At 44.6% G+C, this 14,643-nt stretch overlaps 1 protein-coding gene across 1 annotated transcript in view; it reads right to left on the bottom strand.

The window, feature by feature from the left end:
- Nucleotides 1-3,889: 3,889 nt before the first annotated feature.
- The window catches only part of LOC105679073 (serine/threonine-protein kinase dyf-5), a 142,153-nt gene continuing 131,399 nt past the window's right edge, over nt 3,890-14,643 (bottom strand). Inside the window, exon 11 of the transcript XR_010889177.1 lies at nt 3,890-3,974. The gene's annotated coding sequence lies outside the window, so the exon portion shown is untranslated. The remainder of the gene's footprint in view (nt 3,975-14,643) is intronic.

Genomic DNA, 14,643 nt, shown 5'->3' on the forward strand with positions numbered 1-14,643 from the left:
TATCGCATCTATTACTCCGGTCTTCTGGATGCGGTCGAGATAATTCTCGGTCGTGATTGAGATAAGCCGGTGTGAAGCTGGTGGTTTCGTGTTTCGCGGTATTTATTGCAAATTGCAATGCTGGAATTCGCTCATCCCAATTTCGGTGATCCCGTCCAACGTATTGAGCAATCATTGTTTTTACGGTCTGGTTTGCTCGTTCGACGGAATTGCAATGCGATGCATAGACTGGAGTTGTACGGTGCTTGATGCCGAAATCTTTTAAAAGATCCTGGAATTGACGGGACGCAAATTGAGTTCCATTATCTGAGATAATCTGATCAGGACAGCCATGTCGGTAAATTAAACGGTTTGTGACCTCACGGGCGAGATTCGTCACTGTAGCTCGGCGTAATAGAACTATTTCAATCCACTTGCTAAATCTATCTATCATGGTTAGTAGCCATGTGTGACCTTGCTTGGAACGCGATAAAGGACCGATTAGATCTACGGAAGCTTGTTGCCAGGGTGCGATTACTAGAGCGATATGTAGATTCCCGGCTGGTTTTTCTTGTGGTGTTTTAAACGCTAGACAATTTTTGCAGCGACGTACATATTTTGCGATCTCCCGGAACATACCTGGCCAATAGTAGATTTGCGCAATTCGGGCTATAGTTTTGGCGATGCCAAGGTGTCCTGCCGTAGGATCGTCATGCAGACGAGTAAGAACGGACAAACGCTGATTCTGTGGTACACATTGTTTCCATTGCTCGGTACTTGGTGTTTCATGGAAATTCAGATCGTGTGTTATATGCCGAAATAATTGCCTATTCATGACTTTGTAGTCTGGTAACTCTTCTGGTTTATTTTCTACCACTGCCTTAATTCTATCATACCATCGGCAGGCTATGATTCGACTGACGGCATTTATCTTTGGTTCTCTGGAAAGAGCATCGGCAACGCGATTTAGTGCGCCTTTACGGTATTGAACATCGTAATCGTATTGTTGTAATTCAAAAATCGATCTGCCAAGTCGCCCAGTGGAAGATTCCAATCGTTGTAACCATCGTAAAGATTGGTGGTCGGTTAATACGGTAAAGTGATACCCTTCGAGGTAGTCACTCATTTTACGAATTCCTCACACGACAGCAAGGCATTCCAGTTTGGTAGCGCTATAATTTTTCTCTGCCAGATTAAATGTTCGGCTGGCATATGCTATTACTCGTTCGCCCTTTTCGTGGTTCTGAGTAAGGACCCTAAGCCTTGAGTGCTGGCGTCAGTTTGCAGCACGAAAGATTTTGTGAAGTCTGGACAGGCAAGTACTGGTGCTGTCGTTAAAGCCTGCTTAAGGTATTGGAAAGCGGCTTCTTCTTTTTCTGTCCACCTCAATCGTGCATTTTTTCGAGTTAATTGCATAAGAGGTGCAGCGACAGTTGAAAAGTCTGCTATAAAGTGTCGGTACCAGGAGGCCATTCCGATAAATTGCCGTATTATTTTCTTCACGGTCGTTGGAGCTGGCCAATTTGTAATTGCGCTTACTTTGTCTAGATCGGTGCGAATGCCTTCCTTGTCGATTATATGTCCGAGGTACTTCAGGCTTTCACGGCAAAAATGACATTTCTCTGGATTGAACCGTAATCTAGCCTTTTGCAATCGACAAAATATTTCAGTCAGGTGACTTAAATGCTCATTGAAAGTTCGGCTAGCGACGACGATGTCGTCCAGGTAGACTAGCACGTGCGATTCGAGCTCTGGTCCTATAACGGTATCGAGTAGCCTCTGGAAAGTTGCGGGCGCATAGTGTAACCCGAAAGGCATTACCCGAAATTGCTTGAGTCCTCGGCCAGGTATGGTAAATGCAGTAACTGGTCGGCTTTCTTTAGACAAGGGCACCTGCCAATAGCCATTTTTCAGATCTAAAGTCGAGAGATAGCGAGCTCCTCTTAATTTTTCGAGGGTAGCAGTGATGTGCGGCAGTGGATAAGCGTCTTTTTCCGAAGCATCGTTTAATTTTCTGTAATCTATACAGAATCGGTGAGTTTCCGTCTTTCATTTTTACTACTACTACCAGGGAATTCCAGGCATTGATTGATGCTTCGATTACGCCTTCGCTTTCCATTTTCTGGACTTCGTCATTGATTATTTTTTGTATGGCCGGATTTTGTGGCCGATATCTCTGTTTTATTGAAGGTCCTGGCTTTTAACCAAATGTTATGTTCGATTAAGTCTGTGGGGCCTTTAATTCTCTCGAATTTTGGCAACTCTTTATCCAGGAGACAATTATTTTACAAATGATACATACAAGAAACTAAAAATACCTTTATATTTCATGCTTTATAAATAAGTTATATGACATATGTCATACGTCATATTACTAATATATGATATAAGTTATATGACATTGTAACGATGCAGCATGCATCGTCACGGCTACGGACCGAACATCGTCCGTAGCCAAAAAGGGCGCATCGCGCGCCGATAAACTTTTCATATAAACACCGACGGTCAATCGCCGGACGGCCCCCCACACCCGACCGTTTTCGAAATTTACCAGGTGGGGGTCCGCCGGCTAAACCGCCGATGCTTGCCGATCCTTCGCCAGTCGGGCGGCAGCCGGGTATAAAAGAGGCCCGGCTGTACGCTTTTCCACCAGATCCCGTTCATTGCTCGCCAGTGAACGTCCTATTGCGAGAGCACTCGTAATCCTTCGAGAATACTCGAAGTCTATGTCCAGCAGCCTCACGAGCACGAGCATACTCGTGCACCAACCGAGCATACTCGGCCCCAGGAACCGCTTCCACGTTACGGGCACACCCGTATCCTCGCCGAGCATACTCGGCTCTAGACCGCGATACGAGAATACTCGTATTCCTGCCGAGCATACTCGGCTGCCAGGAACCGTCCTCCGTTCCGTCGTGCGAGCATACTCGCACGTTACCGAGAATACTCGGTTTCGTTTCCTCGCATACGAGCGCACTCATATTATAACCGAGCATACTCGGTCTCGTTACCTAAATACGAGCACACTCATATATTACCGAGCGCACTCGGCTTCATTCTTACATACGGGCCTACCCGTATACCACCGGGAATACTCGGCTCCACGTTAGAACACTAGCCATTTCGAGACGCGGGCAATACGCGCGTCTTCGCTCTCGTCTTCATCCTTTTAAAATCGGGTCCTCAAATCCGGCAGGCAATCGCGAACTAATCGAATCAACAGCGAACATCGAAATCACCACGCACGCGCCCGAGCATATCGATCAGTCGATCGACCATCGACGCCGCTCGAACGTATCGATCCACGCGCTCGCAGTCGCCTAGAGACAATTGCGGCACCCGCGCTTGCGCCGACACTTGCTCGTCACCGCACGACCACCGTTACACATTGTTCGACACCACCGAGATAAAATTATAACCCGCGTTCAAACAAAGATATTAAACGCTCTGTATCCACGCGGATTTGTATATAGCAGACTTCATCAGTTGAGAAATAAATCTTATTTTATTTTATTCTTTCGCTTTACTCACATTTCATCCGAGCATTCTTTTACGTGCCCCCAACCGACCGAACTCCTGACTCCGACGAGTTATTCCGCGTAAAACACCGTACCGTTACAACATATACATTTATTATAAAAATATAATAAAAATTATAACAATATACAAAATGATATTAACTTTTTACATACAGGGTGATTCTAAATAAGTGTATGTCCTTAAAGAGACATATTCCTCAGCGCATTCTGAGACAATTTTTTCCTTTGGCAAAAATTTTTCCGGAGCTTAGTTTTTAAGATGCAAAGGAAAATAGGAAGCGTATCATGAGCTGAGTACAAGAGACAAGCAGGGCCGGCGCATTCACCAAAACGCGGGTGTTTACGTGAGGCGCCTGCTACAATCAGCTGACAGCTGACGATACACAAATTACACACACACACACACACACACACACACACACACACACACACACACACACACACACACACACACATCTCTCTCTCTCTCTTACGCATACGTACACACACACGTACCGCACACGCACATGCACCGCAGACGCACCACACACACATCACGCACACGCACACACCACGCATGCAACAGACAGACAGCACACGCACGAGAAGGAAATTCTGGATCTTCGTTTACTCTTCTCAAGACATTTTCACAAAATCTCTTCCTCCGAGGATAATCTTCTTCTCGTAAATTTTGCACGCGGCAATAATGAAATGCGTACAATTTTTCTTCTTTTAAAACTCTCTGTACTGTAGAGTAAGACAAATCATGCTCTCGAGTAATGACCCGAATACTAGTTTCAGGCTCTTGTTCGATTGCACGAAGAATTGTCTCCTCATTTCGTACGTTTCTTTTCACGATGTTTTCTATTTGACAATGGGGCGGCGGTGGGACGAAAGGTATGGCTAACGTCGCGAGTCGCGATCCGCGGATAGCGTCGCGACTCGCGATTTGACGGGGGGGACACAGTGGGGGACATGGACCCCCGCGAAGATTGTATAAATAAGATTAGGCGATCGATTTTTCACTCAATAATCCTTCAATCATTAGAAGAATTATCTGGACGAGATGGCATACACAAACGAAGAATATTACGACATGCTAATGGCACTTGGTGAGTATCAGGGACAGCATAACGTTGCTGCAACACGATATGCAGAATTATACCCAAATCGAGCAAGACATCCGTCGGCCAACGTAATACTTCGAGCAGCTCAACGGTTACACGAGAGCGGAAGCGTCTTACCGAATAAAAAAGACTGCGGTAGACAACGCATCGCAAGAAACGTACGAAATGAGGAGACAATTCTTCGTGCAATCGAACAAGAGCCTGAAACTAGTATTCGGGTCATTACTCGAGAGCATGATTTGTTTTACTCTACAGTACAGAGAGTTTTAAAAGAAGAAAAATTGCACGCATTTCATTATTGCCGCGTGCAAAATTTACGAGAAGAAGATTATCCTCGGAGGAAGAGATTTTGTGAAAATGTCTTGAGAAGAGTAAACGAAGATCCAGAATTTCCTTCTCGTGTGATATTCAGCGATGAATCGCTGTTCACACGAGAAGGAATTTTTAATTCTCATCATATGCACGTATGGAGCGACGAGAATCCTCGAGTTACTCGAGACAGAAATTTTCAAACTTGATGGAAACTCAACGTCTGGGCAGGAATAATGGGCACGAAAATACTCGGTCCAGTAATTCTACCAGATATCTTAAATGGCGCATTTTATAAAGAATTTTTGGCAGAAAATATGCCAGAATTTTTGGAAGACGTGCCATTAGCAGAGAGGAATAAAATCATATTCCAACAGGACGGTGCTGGACCACACAACGCCAGAGTCGTTACGAATCACTTGAACGAGCAATTTCCTGGACGTTGGATGGGCCGGTATGGCCCAATATCTTGGCCCGCAAGATCCCCGGATCTTAATCCCTTGGATTTTTTCCTGTGGGACATTGCAAAGAGAAAATTTACAGAAGGCTTCTTGAAGATGTCGATGATTTAAACAACAAACTCCATTATGCCATTTGGTCCATCGATAATGATATTTTGGAGAAGATGCAACAAAATTTATTGAGACGCATGAGAACTTGCGTTACAATAGACGGTGGTCACTTCGAACATCTGCTGTAAAGAAGAAAAGCTCTTCCAAGAAAATAATCTGCCCTTTTCAGGGCAACCAAATATTTCGTTTCGAAGAACATTTTCTCCGAGTTCGCAAATTATTAAAAACCAAAAATGTGTTACAAAGGAAGTTCTTTCAAGAGAAAAAAATAATCTGCCCTTTTTAGAACAACCAAATATTTCATTTCGAAGAACATTTTCTCGAAGGTCGCAATTTATTACAAATCAAAGATAAATAAAATACTAAAAAAATGATTTCTTTCGATTTTTAATAAATAATGAATAATAAATAATAGCTGCAATATTTTTTAATAAATTATTTTAATATCAAATTATATTAATTAATATTTTTATTTTTTATTTGTGCGCGTTCTGAGATTTCAAGTCATCATACACATACGTTCACATTTGACAGTTTTAATTGATTACTCTCCGTTTGCTCTCAAGATTTTTCCCGCGAAAAGTTACGTGGTTGTGTGGTAACAATAAATAACCTAAAGTTTAGGTCCTAAACAGATCAGTCGACCGCTTGCCATCGTCGAGTAAACACGTGTCGTGTGTTCGTCGAAAACGTGTTTCTTTTTCGAGTAATTTTCGCGCTGAGTGATTAGTAGTTGAATATTTAGTTTTATCGATAAAGTGAGTGACAGAGATGTGAATGTGTTGTGTGCTTCGAAACGTGAAATGTAAACAATAAGAAAAAGGAAACAGTTACTCGATATGGATTTGTCTCATCGCGGAAGCAACCAATTGTTTATACAGAATGATACGTAAGTAAACATGTTGAAACTTCTTCGATACATTTCTTTCTCTCTCTCTCTCTCTCTCTCTCTCTCTCTCTCTCTCTCTCTCTCTCTCTCTCTCTCTCTCTCTCCCTTGCGCATTTTTAAGTGCATGAATAAATGTACATGTATACGTGCGTGTGCTGTCTGTCTGTTGCATGCGTGGTGTGTGCGTGTACGTGATGTGTGTGTGGTGCGTCTGCGGTGCATGAGCGTGTGCGGTACGTGTGTGTGTACGTATGCGTAAGAGAGAGAGAGATGTGTGTGTGTATGTGTGTATGTATGTGTGTGTAATTTGTGTATCGTCAGCTGTCAGCTGATTGTAGCAGGCGCCTCACGTAAACACCCGCGTTTCGGTGAATGCGCCGGCCCTGCTTGTCTCTTGTACTCGGCTCATGATACGCTTCCTATTTTCCTTTGCATCTTAAAAACTAAGCTCCGGAAAAATTTTTGCCAAAGGAAAAATTGTCTCAGAATGCGCTGAGGAATACGTCTCTTTAAGGACATACACTTATTTTGAATCACCCTGTAGATATTGTTAAGACTAATACACAAACGATTATTTTACTTTATCATAGTCTCTGCAATATTTATGTATCTCTTTATTAAAACTATATTGTCGCGAATTTGTATTCACTGCGAACTAAATAATAAATAATTTAAGGCGCTTAGATATAGATGGCGTTAGTTTACGTCGGTTGACACGTGTAACAGTTGAACGAAGGTTCGTTAGATACCCAAGCATTAAAAATAAAACATTCTAGCATTAACAAAAGCATTTCTTTTGTTCAAACATTGAATACAACATTTAATATCCAACCGATACATAACATTGGTTTTTTTAATCGGATCAACCGGAGATAGTACAAAAAAGCAGGAAAATAGAAACAGTAAGGTAACAATCGCGTAAAAAGGTTAAGTCCACGTAAGTATTGCATCATACATCCTATAAAATGGAAACAACAATGGTTTACAAAAACTACGAGCAAAAAGGACTAACATCAAAGGACAAATTACACAATTTGTAAATTTTGTCAGAGATTACGGGCAAGACCGTAAAGATCAATTACCAAATAGAATAAAACGAGCCGAGGATTTATATAACACTTATAATGAGATTCAGTCACAGATCGCGGAAAGAAAAATAGAAGCTATGCTGGCGAAAGATCCACCACCAACACAAGAAGAGAAACAAGCGTTAGAATCAGAGATTGTGAGAGAGCAACAGTCGGTAGAGGATGCCTATTTTAAATATCTAGCAATAGCCAGGAGACTATTAGAACCTGCACCGGTAAATATTGCAAATCAAGTAATGTATCCACCGGAACAAGAGGTAAACCATCTTTCTGTTAAACTACCTACTCTACAACTATCAAGGTTTAATGGTAACTACGATCAATGGCTCATGTTTAAAGACAGGCTGTCGGGCACAGTGGCAATTGGACACATTGAAAATCGGACACAATGCTAATGGGACACAATAGAAAACGGACACACAATGGTTGCAATTGGATACATGATAATCGAACCTCGCTTTGTTGGAAATTTCACGCGTAGGCGGCGGAGGACTTCGCCCCTACGGGGCGAAGTCTCTCTCCCGCGTAAAACAAATAACAAATCCTACTCAGGTTATACCTAACAAGGTAAACCTAACAAGGTTAACCAAGGTTCACAAAGTTGTAACGTTTTTAGGGTTAGGAAAACTGTCACGGAGCATGTGTCCGATTGCAACTACCGTGTGTCTGTTTCCTGTTGTGTCCGATTGCAACTACCGTGTGTCTGTTTCCTGTTGTGTCCGATTATCATGTGTCCGTTTTCTATTGTGTCCGATTAGCATTGTGTCCGATTTTCAATGTGTCCAATTGCCACTGTGCCCGATTACTATTGTGTCCGACTATCACTGTGTCTGATTCCAACCACAGTGTGTCCGTTTTTTATTGTGTCCGATTGTTATGTGTTTGATTACCATTATCGTGTGTCCATTTGTTACTGTGTCCGATTGGCACTGTGTCCGATAGCAACTATCGTGTGTCCATTTGTTACTGTGTCCGATTGGCACTGTGTTCGATTTTCAATGTGTCCGATTGTTACTGTGTCCGTTTCCTATTGTGTCCGATTGTTATGTGTCCGATTGCAACCATCTTGTGTCCGTTTTCTATTGTGTCCGATTGACACTGTGTTTGATTCATTCAACTTGCTGTGTCCAATTTATTTTATGCGCAACTTAATTTTCGGAACTTTTCCGACAGAACGAAAAAAGCATTTTATCAGGTTGCGCTGCACAGAATATACATTAGCACTTCATACTTCCTCGTTCACCCCATTTTGGTGGCCTGTGGAAAGCGGCAGTTAAGAGCGTAAAAAGACATTTAAAAATCATAATGAAAAACTTACACTACACTTTCAAAGAATACTACAGGGTGTTTCATTTTAATCTAGAAAGGCGAATATTTCAAACGCTGTTAAGTTTAGAGAAAAATGTTTCAGACACAAGTTGTAGGGTTTGGAGGGGGACACAAGATGGTGGGCTTGAGTTTTTGATATAGGTAAAATTGAAGGTCATATGAAGGTCAACTTTGTTTTTTTAAATAAAATGTAGTATTTTTTATTGCATATTCTGAAAGAACATAAAATTTTGCATTAAAATTGTCTGACACGTTTTTCATGAAAATCCATAATTTTTGAGGAAATTTAGCAAATTTAGCAACCCCGAAAGTGAGAGGCAAGGGAACTCACGTAAATCAAGCACCCCGATACATATTCTTATAATTCTTAATACTAACTTTAAGCATTTAAAAAAAAATAAGATAAAATATATGTTGAAAGATGTTCTTTCGATAATTATACAGTATCGCTACCTCTACTCCGATTTTGATCCAATTACGCTTATTCGACGCGTTTTTGTGATAAATGAAACTTTTCTATTTGAAAAAAGTGTCGATCTGCCCCGCGAAGCGAGATATTAATCGTTAAAGTTGACCACTTTTCAGGTTACAAAACCTGTCATACCGACAAAATATAGTGACATGGGTATGCGCTGCGGTCACGCGCGCATGCTCTGCGAGCACATACGCATGCGTTGTAGTAACTTAAAACTACTGTACACGACATTTAAAGAAATAAAGTACACTAATACAATTGTGCTAATACTATACACATAGGGTGTGGATTCAATCTCGCTTTGCGTAGAAATTCGTAAACCCATGTGGAACTTCGCTTTGCGTGGAAAGTGTATGCGTGGAAGCAGTGTGTCCGCCCCCGTGCGGAAGGCTCCACCATAAAAAAAACTTTTTTTGTGCGGAGGGGGGCAATGCCCCCCCTCCCTCCCCCGGTGGTAGAGAATCTTCCAAAGACACCCACTGGCATGCAATGTGGGTTTGTAAGAGACCCACTGCCAGAGGGTAGTGTAGGATTTGCCTGGGACTCGGGATACGAAGCCGAGAGTCCCCCTGGCGCCTACCCATTAAGCTCCACCCCCGTTACGCTGCCATCAGCCGCCGTTGGGGGATGGCCGGGAACCGCAACGCATTACATCCGGCCACCCCCCCGACTGCCGGAACTCCGGCGCAATCAAAAATGTGTGGAGGAAAGTCCCACGTTCCCCCCCACTCTCCGCGTACTAACCTTTCGGGCCGCGGCCCGATAGCCCCGCCTACGGACGGACAGCAACCAGCATCCCCCTCAATCAGAGGGGGTGCGGTCAGACGCTGCACCGCCCGCAGGGGACCCTCCCTCTTCTTTCCGGCTTCTCGGGCCCGGTTTACCCAAAGGCAACCGAGGAGCGGAGAGGGCACGCACTTTCTGGGGCTGGAGGGGAGGGCTGACTTCTCTCCCCCACTACCCCTAGGGCGCTTTTCGGTGAGGGTTCTCGAGGACTGTGCCCTCGTAACCCTGACGCCCTCGCTCGAACCGGCCCTGCTGGGGCTCGGCTCAGGGGACCCCGCCCGCGGTGGCTTCACTCCCCCGATATCTGTGAGGACCACACACGGAATTACTCGCATGGTGGCCTCACTACGCGCTGGGGGAGGGGCTGGTCTCGATTTGGTAGGGGAGCCCAGAGGCACAGGGAGGACCGGAAAACAATTCTCCGACTCCGCCCTGTGGTCCGCCTTCCTCCCCGCCACCACACATATTGGGCATCGGGCGGGGCGCGTACACGCCCCCCCTTTGTGCCCCCCCTCACCGCAGTTAAAACAGCAGAGGACCCTGTCCACATTGGACGGGCACCTCTGCTGCGTGTGGCCTCTCGCCAGGCAGCGAAAGCATCGGATGGGCCTGCTTTTTAGCAAACTCCCTTCCTCTCTTCCCTTTCCCCGATGCGCCCTCCTTCTCCACCTCCATTGCTGGAGTAGACAGGAGGGGGGGAATAATCTTCCCCTCCTTCCTTCCCGCTGGGAGGGGTTCTGAGGAGGGAACTGGCCTTCCCCCTTTCCCCCTTTTACCATCATAAAAAACTAACCTAACCTAACACTATCTATTTTTGGGTTTGTTGAGATTACGCGGGGTGGTGAATGAAAATATTTAGGCGGAACAGTTTTAAGGGAAACACAAAACTATTTATTCAGTTATACTTGTAAGACAATGCGGATCAACGCGGATGTTACTTCTAACATGAGTACGCGTTAAGTGGCGAGCGAGCGACGCTATCGCCTAAACGCACGCATGGGAGGGACGCAAGCATGCCTTTTGTTTACGAAACGCCATCTCGTATCGTACTGGCTCGCACGTGGGCGCTTATCTAACTCTTTCTTGAGGCGCGCAAAACAATTTGCTTCAACACTCCCGCCGTTTGAGTGCTTCAAGGTTTTCCAAACCTAACATGGAACATAACAGCTTGAACCGATCTTTTAGTAGGGGCTTAGTAAACACATCGGCTTGCTGTGCTTCAGTAGGAACATACATAACATGAATATCGCCTTCGGATACTCGTTCTTTCAGATAATGATATCTTACATCGATATGTTTACTTCGCTTATAAAACTCCGGATTTCGTGCGAGTTTAATTGCACTCTGATTGTCGACGTACAGCGTCGTGGTGTTGAGGCTCGTGCCCTCGATATTGCTAATCAGTTTTCTAAGCCACATGGCTTCCTTTGCTGCTGTTGCAGCCGCCACGTACTCTGATTCCGTGATACTCAGAGTGACGTGTTTTTGTAACTGTTACGACCATGTCACGATACCGTTTGTCAAGAAAAACGCATAACCGGTGGTTGAACGACGGGTATTAACATCTTTAGCATAATTTGCAATAACCTACTAGATCTGTTTCGCTACCGCCGCTTCTATACGCGATGCCTAGACCGCTTGTTCCGATTAAGTACCGAATAATACGTTTTACAGCCTGCCAGTGACTGTGGGTGTGCTTGTTCAAGTAACGACTAACTTCGTTTACCGCGTAAGCTAAGTCTGGTCGCGAGACTGTTGCTAAAAACATGAGGGAGCCTACCGCTTCTCTGTAAGGTACATTTTCTTGGTTTGACTCTTCCTCTTCTGCATTACACAACTCTACATGGGGATCGAAAGGTACACCGACGGCTTTAGCATCACACATTCCGAATTTTTCTATTATTCGTCGCGTATAGGCTTGCTGATGTAGAAACACGGTTTTGTTACTGCGGTCACGCTCAATCTGTAAACCGGCGAACACCTTCGCATTTCCGACTGTAATACTGAAACATGAACTTAAAGTTTTGATTACATCATCTAACACGCGTTGTGATTTCGAGGCTAGTAGACCGTCGTCCACGAAAAGTGCTAAATATACTTCCTCGGTATTTACCATTCCCCGAAAAATACAATTGTCTGCATCGCTGGATCTAAAGTTAAAGTTTTCTAGAAATGTACAAAATTTCTGATTCCAGCAACGGGGAGATTGCTTTAAACCGTACAACGACTTCACGAGTTTACAAGCTAGATTGTCCTTCTCGTCTCTTACATCTAGACCTTCGGGAATTTTCATCCAGATCTCTTCTTCCAGTTTACCATAGAGGAAGGCTGTCTGCACATCAAACTGTGTCAGTTCGAGATCCTTCGTAGCTACTAACGCCAGCATCACACGGAGTGAGTCATAGCGTACGACTGGCGAGAAAATCTCCTTGTAATCCAACCCAGGCTGTTGTTGGAAACCTCGTGCACATAGTCGAGCTTTGTATCGACATATTTCTCCTGTTGTATCCCTGAGTATTTTGAATACCCACTTCGAGTCTATGAGTTTTTGACTGCTTCTCCTCTGCTCGATCTTCCAAGTGTTGTTCTTTTGGTGTGCCTCTAGCTCGGTTTTGACTGCCTCTTTCCACTGATCGGAGTCCGGCCCTGTGATCGCTTCCTGGAATGTACATGGTGTGTTATATTCTACAACATGTACTTCATATCTGTCCGGTGCCTTTAGAGTAGTCCTGTCTCGTAGCGCTCTTTTCTCTTTAGCTGGAGCTGGCTCGTCCTCAGCGTCGCTAAAGTGAGATTCATCTCGTAAGGCTGCTGCATTCCTTGTTTCGTCTTTGTCCTCTTGGTCTTCGTTTGCTAGGATTGCAGGGAGTTCCGAATCTTCTGTGCTGGATTCGTCTTCTATGACTCGGCTTTCTCGACTCTCGTGTATTGTGACGTTGCGAGAAACAACGATTTTCTTCGACTTTAGATCATACAGTCGGTAGTTCGTAGATTCTGCTTGATATCCGACAAGGATCATCTTCTTCGCTTTCGGGTCGAGTTTCTTCCGAAACTGTTTGTCGACGTATACATATGCGTCCGATCCGAAGGTCTTAATATGTGACAACTCGGGCTTCTTATCCATCCACACTTCATACGACGTTGCAGTCGAACTCGAACTGGATGTCATTCGGTTAAGAATGTAGATAGCCGTGGATACGGCTTCAGCCCATAGGAGCAACGGTAACTGCTTGGCATGCAACATCGTGCGAGCACTCTCGACGATGGTTCGATTGTCCCTCTCCGCTTTGCCGTTTTGTTCTGGCGTGTACGGTGCAGTTGTCAACATTTGTATACCTCGGTTTGCCAAATAGTTCTTCATTGAGGCATTGACGTATTCTTTTCCATTGTCTACTCGTAACTTTTTCATTCGACGTCCGAACTTGGTTTCTATCTTGTCGAACTCCTTAAACCGGTCAAAAACATCTGATTTATGTTTTAGAAGATAAGCAAATCTGAAACCTGAGGCGTCGTCTTTGAATGTGACGAAATACCTCGATCCGCTAAGAGAGTTTGTTGAGAAAGGTCCACATACGTCAGAGTGTATATACTCTCCTGGTTTCATAACCGATCGCTCGCAATTACTTCGTGTGAATTTTAGTCGATGTGCCTTTCCCAACTGACACGCCTCACAGAAAAATTTCTTGACGTCTGTCATTGTCAGACTCCTTTAATCAGTTTCTTGCTGGCCATTTCTTCCAGCGTTCGAGTATTAACGTGTCCCAGTCTCTCGTGCCACGTTCTGAGAGTTGCTGCTACGTTTACATCCTGCGTTGAGGGTTTTTTGACTCTAAACAACATTCTGTACAAGTTGTTTGCTTGCTGGATTCCAATTGCTGTGATGGATGCTGTGATGCTTCCTTGCCACGCTTTACCGCGACGCGTCGATCCTCGAAGGTTATGTTGTAGCCTCTTAATGCGCACTCACTTACTGAAAAGAGATTTTTCCGCACACGTGGTATGTACAGAACATTTTCGAGCTTGGCTTCGCGCCATTTTCCTCCCACTAGTGCCTCGACTTGGATTGTTCCTACTCCTGCTGCCTTGCACACACCGTCATCCCCGAGGGATACCGATTCGCCTGTAGTGGGGGTGAAGGTGTCGAACCACTCGCGACGACTCGTGATATGTCGTGAGGCCCCGCTATCTGTGAGTCACACGTCATTGACGTCTGCGCACAACAATGTCTTCTCGTCTGCGCTCGTGGGGGTTACTTTACCAATATGGCGCTCTTTGCCAGATAACGCAATCATGTAGACGCATTTCTCGCTACCTGACGTTTCGTCTCGCTTCTTTATCCGGCATTCCCGCTCATAATGGCCGGGCTTCTTACAGTAGTGGCACTTAAATCCCATACGAGATTTACCATTCGATTTCATATTCTGGCTTTGTTTAGAACTTCCCGTCTTCTTACTGACGCTCGTGGCGGCTAGCGCGCGCGCCGTTTCCTCTTCGGCGGTTAAACGAGTTTCCTCTTTCAACAATCTTAATTGAAGGTTATTCAGCGTCTGGCTCTCCGCGTCCACGCTATC

Source organism: Linepithema humile, chromosome 3 (assembly GCF_040581485.1).
Source record: "Linepithema humile isolate Giens D197 chromosome 3, Lhum_UNIL_v1.0, whole genome shotgun sequence".
NCBI classification, from domain to species: domain Eukaryota; kingdom Metazoa; phylum Arthropoda; class Insecta; order Hymenoptera; family Formicidae; genus Linepithema; species Linepithema humile.